The sequence below is a fragment of the Suricata suricatta genome, chromosome 14 (genome assembly GCF_006229205.1).
Source record: "Suricata suricatta isolate VVHF042 chromosome 14, meerkat_22Aug2017_6uvM2_HiC, whole genome shotgun sequence".
Classification (NCBI taxonomy): Eukaryota; Metazoa; Chordata; class Mammalia; order Carnivora; family Herpestidae; genus Suricata; species Suricata suricatta.
This window is the reverse complement of record NC_043713.1, coordinates 40,661,374-40,672,552: the sequence shown is the minus strand read 5'-3', so window position 1 is coordinate 40,672,552 and position 11,179 is coordinate 40,661,374.

Sequence of the window (11,179 nt, the reverse complement as noted above, 5' to 3'; positions counted from 1 at the left end):
GCTGAGAATGAACTGAGGGTTGAGGGGGAAGGGGGAGTGGGGAAAAGAGTTGGTGGTGATGGTGCAGCACACTTAAGGGGAAGAGCACTGGGTGTTGTGTGGAAAACAATTTGACAATAAAATATTATGGAAAAAAATAAAATAAAATAAAAAGCATTGCAAAAAAACCATGTAAATAAAGAATAGATCTGATGAAATTATAATTCAAAAATCCACACTTAGTCTGCCCCTAACATGGCAATGTTTCTAATCAAAACATATAATAGAAAGTCCCATTTTTTTCTTCCCTGTATATTTACCCTCTTTTGTAAAATTACAGTCTCTATAGTTACTTCTTAATATTCTGCACAGCCAATCCGTCATAGTACATTGCAAAACATCTTGTGCATTTACAATGGTGTAACTTAAGTGTCTATAAAAAAGGAATATTTATTATTCATCTGCCAAGATATTATTATTATAATTCCTTATACTTAACTATGTCATGAAGACTAAAATGGAGCATTAAAATATGCTAACGAAAGATTTGACGTCTTAATAGTCTTTATAACAAAATCCCTTGCCTCACAAATATACAAGGTTTGCCAAATTTCTGAAAGCATGGGGAGATTTTCTTGAGTGGAGCATGAGAAACCACTGGCACCAACATGCCAGATTTTTCTCTTTGGCAAGGGATGGAGTCAACAGGCTGGGATTATTCTTGGGCAAATGATGTTATAACACGTGATCCTTCGCAAGATGTGTTTTTTTATCGTCAATGTGGGAAATACCTCATACAATGCCTCAGGTGACTTTGTTATGTTGTGCTTAAAGATTCTATGCAAGGAAACTCTTATTATATGAATATAAATCCATCACTAATTAATAGGTTACTGAAGTATGAGATTAATTTACTGAATTCAGAAGTATTTGTTCTCCAGTGTTCACCATGTGGTAGAGGATGAGCCCTTACTGTACCTCAGAGAGGCCCTGGGGTCACAGAGTGAATCTGAGAATGTATCTACAGAAGTTGGGTTTCAGGGTATGGCCGACACCCTCTGCCATTTTCATGCTTTGCCAAGTGTGATGACTTCACACCACCTCAGGGGTCGAGTTGCCAAAATATTTGAAAGCTCCCTACTTTAGGCAGAAGGACAAGTAACAGTGTAGGTAAAAGTACATTGGAAAATGTAATGAGAGAAATAAAATTCATATTGTGACCTGCTTCATGATTAGCAGAGGATAAAATACGGTTTTGCCCAGAAGTAGTAAGGGGCTCCTCTATTTTTTGGTAGCTAGGATAGCTAACTACGGAACTAAGGAGACAAGGAAAAAATCTTTCATTTCTTCAGGCTGCGGCTGGAGATTAGTGCAGCCAAGGTTTCCTCAAGTCTGCAGCGAGACATTTGCCCCCATCAGATGTGATTCTGTCATTGCATATGACAGAAAAGTAGAAAGAGCGGAGAAAAAAGTTGAACAAAAGTCAAACAAAACAAAGCTCAGACACATAACAAACTGCCAGTTCAACGCTGAAGGATCTACTTCTCATTCTCCCTCATAATTTGTCTCACCGAGTGTCTCTGGATCAGTAAATTGTAGTGCTTTGGGGATTCATTAATGACTCTGATGAACATTACCTCAGATACAGCCCCTCATGAAATCAATTCTATGATACCTCAGTATTAATTAAATCCTTCCTTTCTTCAAAACTGCAGATCTTGCCCCCTACTCAAGTGTTTTCAGATGAATATGGATATGGCTTAAATCAACATCAGGGTTGGCATTCTGAGCCCTAAATCTAGAACTCCCCCTTAAATGGTCTGCAAGCCACTGCACATTATATGTGGTCGAAGCAAGTAACGAAGTGACAGAATGATTGACCCACAGTTTTCAACATAGTAAAGCAGTAAAAGCACAGAACCAATAGATCTTAAATTTTCACATCAGTCTCTGCATAGATAAATTAGGCATCTAATTGAGGCTCCCTGTGCTCTGCAATTTAAGAGTGTTTTGTTAATGAAAAGGTTTTTTTTTTAATTTGGTTTCATAAAAATTCAGGATTTCCATTGTACAATGTATACCAAAACCACATTCTTATATAGATGAGAGAACAGAGGAAGATATCTGAAAATGTTCCTTCTATGACTGTGGGAAGTCTCCCAGTTGTCCTCCTTGCTTATGTGTGACAAAGTCAGACACGGATCCACCAGATTCCCATTCTTTGCCTCATAAACGGACTAGCAGAACTATTTGAACATGCTGACCAACTGGACAAAATATCGGGCTTTAAAAAAATTTAGTCTTGGGAACCTGGGTAGCTCAGTTGGCTGAGTGTTCAACTTCGGCTCAGGTCATGATCTCACAGTTGGTGGGTTCGAGCCCCGCATCGGGCTCTGTGCTGACAGCTCAGAGCCTGGAGCCTGCTTCAGATTCTGTGTCTCTCTCCCTCTCTGGCTCTCCCCTGCTTGCACTGTCTCTCTCTGTCTCTGAAAAATAAATTTTTAAAAAATCCATAAAATTTAGTCTTACCTCCCTCCTTCCACCAGGCCGCTGATCTTTCTACCACCTTCAACCTGTGCCAGGATACAGCCCCTCCGTTAGCTAGTAGCCTCCTGAGAATTGACTGGCTCCAGGAGAAACATTTCCTGATTATCCATCCCACTCCTTTACAGCCACTCTTTCTAGACTTGTTTATTCCTCTCTGTAAAAGGAAATTCCTTTCTACCCAAATTTTGAGGTCCCCTCCCTTGATTGCAATGGTCCCTTTCCTCTTATTACACTAATTCTTTCAAATAAAGTCTGCTCCCTAAGTTGAGATTTGTTTCAATCTGATAAAACATACATCAGATCACATCACATCTTTGCTCAAAGTTCTCTCATGGTTCCCATTCATTCAGAGTCAAACCAAAGACTTCACAGTGGTCAAACACAAACATTCCTAAGCACAAATATAGAAATTTTTGTTTGTTTTTTTCCACTTGAGATTCTATATCATGGTTTTGAGTTTCTATTATCACCTATTCTGCTTATACTTCATGCAGCTTTTGAATTGTTGCTGAAGAAGGAGTATGTCTTCTTTATCAAAAATCTTTTTAAAAAAATAATAATTCACCTGAAACTCACCAAAAAAAGAAAAAGGAAAGGGGAAAGGGAGAATGTTAATTAAGATCACAGGTACCTTCAGAGTCTTGTTAATCATTTTCAGAGGTAGTATGTTAATAACAATCTATGCAAAGAAACGGTTTGCTATTTTATCTCTCATTTATCAGGGAAATAGAGAAACACTTAAAAAAATAAGACCTAAATTTTTCCCCAGTGAAAGCCTCACAAACTAGAAAAAAAATATTTTCAATAATGCGTGTGACCATATGTAATCTAGACCTTTACATGGGTTGCATTTGTAATGTTGTGCTAGCCAACCTGAAAATAAAGACCTATAATCAGAGGCAAATGAGAGTTTATTTGGAATTAAAGAATAGCAATTCAGGAAGCACAGATATCCAAATAGTGTTCCTGCTTGTAGAGTAAAAACAAAGGGGTTTTATGAAGAAAGGAATGGGGAGGGGGCAATTACTTTAGTTAAAAATAGAAAAAAGATGAGGCGCCTGGGTGGCTCAGTCGGTTAAGCATCCAGCTTGGGCTCAGGTCATGATGTTTCGGTTCTTGAGTTTGAGTCACGCGTCAGGCTCTGTGCTGACAGCTCAGAGGGATTCTGTGTCTCCCTCTCTCTCTGCCCCTTCCCAGCTCACTCTCTGTCTCTCTCTGACTCTCTCTCTCTCTCTCTCAAAAATAAAGACATAAAACATTTTTAAAAAGGCAATTTTTCTACATGATGACTTTTCTGACTATTTTAAAATGGTTCCAATCATCTCAATTTCTCAAATGCTATTGTACTCCTACTTTTATAATTAAGTTCACAGAAACTTTGTTTAAAAGTTTATTTGTGGGGCGCCTGGGTGGCTCAGTCGGTTAGGCCTCCGACTTTGGCTCAGGTCAGATCTCATGTTCATGGGTTTGAACCCCTTGGCAGGTTCTGTGCTGACAGCTGGCTCTGAGCCTGGAGCCTGCTTCCGGTTCTGTGTCTCCTTCTCTCTCTGCCCCTCCCCTCTCATGCTCTGTCTCTCTCTGTATCAAAAATAAATAAAACATTAAAAAAATTTTTTAAGTTTATTTATTTTGAGAGAGAGAGAGAGAGAGAGAGAGAGAGAGAGAGAGAGAGCGAGGCCACGGTAGCAGGGGAGGGACAGAGAGAAAAGGAGACAGAAAATCCTGAGCAGATTCCACTTTTTCAGTGCAGAGCTCAATGCAGAGCTTGATCTCACAAATGGTGAGTTCAAATTCACAGAAACTCTTGATAAGAACACATCTAGTGGTAGACATTGAAGATGGCAAACTGATTGTTTTGTTATTTAGCCTGTCAGGCATCCAGCTGCTACCCAACATCAGTAGGTTAAAAGGGTAAGGAGTAAGAAATGATATTTTGTGGTGTTTTCTGAATGTAGTCTGTATCACATGTTAATGATGGAAATTTCTAGTGCATGTCAGAAATTCTGGAAGGCTTATGTCTGAGATGGTTCTTGGAATCTGCATTTTTAAAACCCAGGTTATCCTGATGCAGAAGATCTATCTATACATTTTTGAAAACATAATGGCAAGGCAGTCATTTTGGAACAAACCATTAATTTCATATACATTCAGAGTTATCCCTCTAATTCTAGTTGGCAAAATGATACTGCTGAAATTGCAAGTGGAAGTTAATCTGAGCAAATAAGTTTCTCTAGTTAAAGCAGGTATCGCTTAAAAGACACCCTAGGAAATTTAGCTAGCCATTTTCACTGCAGTGAGTTGAATGGTAATCCTCAAAAAGTTATGTCTATAACCCGAGTTCCAGCACTTGTGAGCATGACCGTATGTGGAATAAAAGTCTTTGTGAATGCAATTAAATATTTCAGAATGAAATTATCCTAGACCATCCAAATGGGCCCTAATCCAGTGACAAGGTTGGTTTTTCTAAGTTTATTTATTTTGAGACAGAAACAAAGAATGCATGCTAACAAGGGGAGGGGCAGAGAGAGAGAGAAAATCCTAAATAGGCCCTGTGCTGTCAGCATGAAGCCCAATGTGGAGCTCAATCTCATGAACCGTGAGGTTATGAGAAATCAAGAGTTGGATGCTTAACTGACTGAGCCACCCAGGCTCAACCTAGTGACAAGTGTTTTAATAAAAGATAGAAAAAGAGAAGACACAGATACATGAGAAAGACCATGTAAACACTGAGGCAGATTTATAGAGCCACAGACCAAGGATCGCCTGGGGCCATTGGAAGTTGGAGGAGAAAATCCTTCCACAAAGCCTTCAGAAGGACACAGGCCTGCTGACAAATAGCTTGAATTTGGACTTCTGGCCTCAAGACCTGTAACTGAATGAATTTCCATTGCTGTAAGCCACCCAATGTGTGGTAATTTGTACAACAGCCTTAGGAAACTAATATGTACATAAATTAAAGAAAAATAGAGGAATGTCTATTGTTCGTAGGATTATACAATGACTCCATTCACTAGAAGCACATTACCACTTTCTTACCTAGATCTTTTACATTATGTTTCACTGTTTGCTTCTATACGATATTCAATGCCACTAGCGGTAGTAGGCATTTTACAAGTTGATCTGACTAGACACACCATTCCAAGCATGATAAAGAAAAATGGGAAATGAAAATGTAAGGTATACAGATAAAGACAAGATAAAATTGAATCAGGAATATTCCTCCCTTGATAACAAATTAAATATAGAAGAAAGCATCAAAAAGCATAAAAGAGAAATAATCTACTGCCTAAATCCAAATTAATGGGAACCAATATTTTTCAGGAAGATTATGACATAAATCCCAGACTTAACTCACACAAAGGCAGTAAAAGTGATTATTCAGTGACATCTGGTTCCTTCTCAGCAATTCTCTTAATCTAAAGAGGAGGATATAAGTGGGTATATTTATGTTTTCCATTTGGGAATGAAAAATAATAGATTCTTTCTAGGAGGGAAGAAAGTACTTACAGCCCAAATGCCCATTGACTGATGAATGGGTATCACATCTTCTTTATCTATTCATCTGTATATATTCATCTATATAACTATATCTATATATATATATGATGGAATATTAGTCATCAAAAAGAATGAAATCTTGCCATTTGCAACAGCATGGATGGAATTAGAGTGTATTATGTTAAGCAGTACCAGTCAGTCAAAGACAAGTATCATATGATTTCACTATTATATGGAATTTAGAAAACAAATCAGACGAACACAGGGAATGGGGGGAAAAAGAAGGAAGCAAACCATAAAAGACTTTAATTATAGAGAACAAACCAAAGGTTGCTGGAGGGGAAGTGGGTAGAGGAAGAAATAAATGGGTGATGGGTATCAAGGAGAGCACTTGTGATTAGCACTGGATTTATCAGAATCACTAAATTCTACTCCCCAAACCAACATTAGACCATATGTTAACTAATTAGAATTTAAATAAAAACTTGAAACAAAAAAAAGAAAAACATTATTATTTCCATATTGAAGGCTATCTTGGGGAATTTTTTTCTTAGGCCCAAGGGTCCCCCACATTAGCATTCAATACACACAAAAGAAGTAAAGTTGAGCCCACTGCATTTGACACAAAATTAAAGAGGCCAGGTCATCCAATCAAGACCTTATCTGAGTCCTTGATACTTTCCTCCCATCATCAAACAAATGTACTCAGAGGGAGACAAAACAAGTCATAAAAGTCAAAAGAAAAAAGGAAGGAAGGAAGGAAGGAAGAAAGAAAGGAAGGAAGAGAGAAAGGAAAAAGAGAAAAAGTGAAGGGAGCATTCACCTGAACCTATGATATCTGAACCAATCTACATGTCCCTAACCCCATGCTTCCCAAACTTCCAACAGACCTATAGATACAAATAGTATCAGATTCTCAAATTCCTCAAGCACTCATTCATAAAATGGCTCTGCCTTAGAATAGCTTATAGTCTAGCTTTCTTTTCCTCTTCAGCTCCACCTCATCAACAAAAAATTATCACAAATCTTATTGCAGTGCATTGTCCTCAGGCTTAAGATCTCCCAGGGTATCAAGTGGTAATTGTAAAGATGGACACTAGTGAGAATTCTTAATTAAAGATCCATAAACTCTATCTTTAGCCCAAGATTTTGGAGACAATTTATAGAAAATGCATAAGATAAAAAATATAAAAAATTATTGTATTGTATTAAGGAAGGTGGCTTTAGGTGAAAAAATAGTAGATAAAATCAAAACTTATTTAATAAGCTCCATTAAATTCTTTCAAATACACTTTTCCAAATATTGCAAAAGGGGCTGAATCTAAGGACCTGATGACACATATTCTTGCTTATCAAAGTTTAAAATTCTTTGCTTCCCAAAAATTGAAAGTAGGGAACTTGTGATTCCACCAAGATAGAACAGTTCTATTTCTTCCAGGTTCTCTTACTGAAAACTAAAAAACTGGAAATCATACATCAAACAAGCATAGAAAGCCCCTGGAAAGTGGAAAAGAGAAGGGTTGCCTAAGGTCCTCAGAACCTGAGGTGACACCAGTGAGTCCCTGGGGTTTCCGCACTGCTTTCTGTATGTGCTATATAGGGCCCTGCAGAAGATTCCAGCCTAGTGCTACTACCAGGCCAAGACCAAAATAGTTCCAGGGAAAGTCTGTTCTTATTTCCCCTTGTCAGAGGAATAGGAAAAGAGTTGCCTTAAAACAAGACATCTCTATTGGGCAATGCAGGGAGTTGATTTTCCATCCCCAACCCCGCTGGCTCCTTACCCTATCCCTTCTGCTGATTGGGAGAAGCTGAGCACAAAGCTGACCTTCCATCTACTATCTGACAGAAACAGGCAGTGCTCAGAGTTTCATTCCAGGGTAGTATCAGTGGCACCCATTAGCAGAAGAAACAAAACTTGCTAATGTGACTCAAGGTAAGGCTGCTAGTCACCAAGATGCTTCATCCTGTCCCCAGTATCAGCAGGTGTGGTGGTGATTCCAACTCTGCCTTGTGTTAATGAGACTGAGCAAGGTGCTACAACCTGGGGCTAGTATGCACTCCCTGTCCTACCACCCCTGACATCAGTGAGAGCCAATGGGGCTACGGGTCTCCATGCCCCCCTGGCATTGCCTAGGTGGAGAAAGCAGGAGATGAGAGTGAGTGGCATCATGCTTCTCCCCTACCCCTCTCCTGATGTCAACAGGGCCAGCCCTTCCTAGTCATCCTATAGCAACTAAGCAATAAGAGTTTCCTGTTTGCTTACCCTTACCTATCACTTTGAGGATCAGTTGATCTTGAACCATTCCCAGGTAACAATGAGATGGTACAGGTCAGAGGGAGGAGCTGAATTTCCAAGCCACACTTCTGCAACAAGGCTGCAGTAATCAGTGAGCTGAACATACACGCCCATCCAGCTCTTATGCTACACTGTAAAGTAGGACCACATGCCAGAAAAAAGGATTGGATAGAATCTAGTCTCATAATGTCCAAAACATCCTGGAAACAGTGGAAAAATCGCTCTTTATACCAAAAACCAACAAAATCACAACGTGAATGAGAAAAGATGGTCAACAGAGGCCACCATCAATATGAATCAGATGTTGAAATTAACTGACAAAATATTAAAACACCAATCATAAAAATGTTTCAACAAGCAATTAAGAATTCTCTAGAAACAAAGATATTGAAGAAAAATCTAATCTAGCTGTCAGCTGATAAATTATTAAAAGTAATTTTTATGATAGATCATTATATGATTTTTGGATGGAGTTCAAATAATTAAGTTATACTTCTATAATAAAATTTCTTTCATTCCTATCTATTTGTTTATGTGAACAGATTTCTCAGAACATGCACATTAGGGAAAAAGGACTAGAACTGTTGCTAAGCCATTTCTCATTTATACTTTGAAAAAGGTTCATTTTCACATAATTAAGCTAATTAGGAGAAAAAGCCTCTTATATCTTATTGGAAGGTTCAATTCCAGGAATATTTATTGCTTAAGTTTAATAACCATTTATGAAACTTTGTGATATATTGTATTGTTTTGATCAGTTGTATACTAATATACTTTGTAATGAAAATTCAAACCAAAATAACATAGAGGCATAGAGATTTTTTCAGTACATCAACAATACTGCTATGTAGAAGTATGATAGAGTTAAAAGATAAACTACTTTCAAGCTTATTAGTATTATATATTACTATCTATTACTTTGGCATCAAGCTTAAAAAATATGAGGAGAAAGATAACTTTTCAAAAATGTTAGAAGAACATGGGCATAAGTTTCATGAACACTGGCTTTGGTTCATAACAGAAAATGAAAGGCTTAGAAACTGTTGCCTACAGGAAACATGGGCATGATGGTACATCTTGTGTAAACCTACTTCATGGAGGAAAGTAAAGAAGGAAGAAAGAAATACACTGGAATGAAGCAAGATTGGAAAATAATTTCAGATCAAGAATGTAGTGTGAAACAGGTGCCAAACATTATTCTAAGATATCATATAATCAGTCATCACTTAAGACTATTATATAAGTTCCATTACAATCATCACTTCAAGCATTAGAAAACCGTCTTAATTTGTATGACTTTCGTGGTGGAGGTAGTTCCAGGCTTAGGCTATTTGCCTCTAAAAATCTGTGCTCTGAATCAGTGTTGTATGCACAGGGATTCAGAGGAAGAAAAACAACAGAGATTACATACTAGTGGGGAATACATAATAAACCGATAAACTTAGTATATGATGTTAGGTAATGATAAGTGCTAGAAAGAAAAATAAAGTAGAAGATTGTGTTACAGAATAAAGAACTGGAAGAAAGTGATATTTTTGATGGTGGATCAGAAAAAGCCCTTTTTAAAAAATTTTAAACAAGAAGGAAGTGATAGCTCAAGTAAGCCTTGTGAAGATTCTATAGAAAAAGTAATTTTAAGTGTTTGTAATCCTTTCAAAAACTTTGGAACACAATGCAGGGAAAATAAATTATATCACAGGTGTTCCATTTTGGGCGTCTGTTCTGGGAATCTTACCTCCATTTCAAGCCTTTAATCAAGCTATTGTTTTTAAAGCAATCCAATGACATCCCAAACATGAGAGGACTCAGTAGTCTTCATCATATTCTTTTACATGTCAGCAACAAAGAATAGGTATTTTAATATACCTCATTCAATAGGAAAAGAAGCAGAAAGGAGAGAAACAGCTTTGATAATCATTTAGAAACATAACCTTAAGAATTCAAATCTAAATTCAGAATTACCATTTTTGTATTAGTTGTTTTAATCATTTTACAATGAAATTCGAAAATAGACCACACAACATATCTGATGGATACAATAAGTGTATTGGTAGTCATAATTTTGTGCCTATGTGTTGTTTGTTTTCTTTAGATGTTTTGTTTTTCCTTAGTTTCTATAATATTCAACTAGTTTTAAAAGATTAATTTGTAATTTTTGTATGTTTGGTAGTTAGTAAGTTTTGAATTCCCAGACTGCTGATAATATATTCATTAGTATTATTTTTAATAAAAACAAAAAATAAGTCAAAAAACATTTATAGATACAGTATTTTATGTGAATATATTGTATAATTAATAAAATGACTATATACAATTCATTCTTATTTATTGTTACTGAAATGTAAATGATAATATAGCTTAATCTAGAATTGACTTTATGTTTTACTGTAAAGGCTTGAAGGAGTGAGATATGAAATACAAAAATTGAGAGCTTCTAGAACAATTAAGAAATCACAGTTGCAAATTTATTTTTGTTTATTTGTTTTCTATTTTGGATATTTCATTTAAAAACATTAAAAACAACAATAGAAGTCTTAGAAGCTAATATCAGTCTAAGAACTCCTCACTTGTTAATTTATTTAATCTCTACATATACTTTCTTTTACACACATAGGTTAGACAGAAATGAATAAAAAGTGAATAATTTCTACCCACATAAGGAGAGTTGTAGTTGTATGTGCTAGACATCTTACTCCAAGATATCTTTATCTTAAAGAGATCATTGTTTTCTAAGATCTGAGCTCCTCGTCAATAGATCAAGCTTTCTCAAAGTGGGGACAGAAACATACAGTTAGCATAAAAGAATGTGAACCCCTTTGAGGACGAAATCACTGGAGGCTGAGGACAGAGGCATGAATT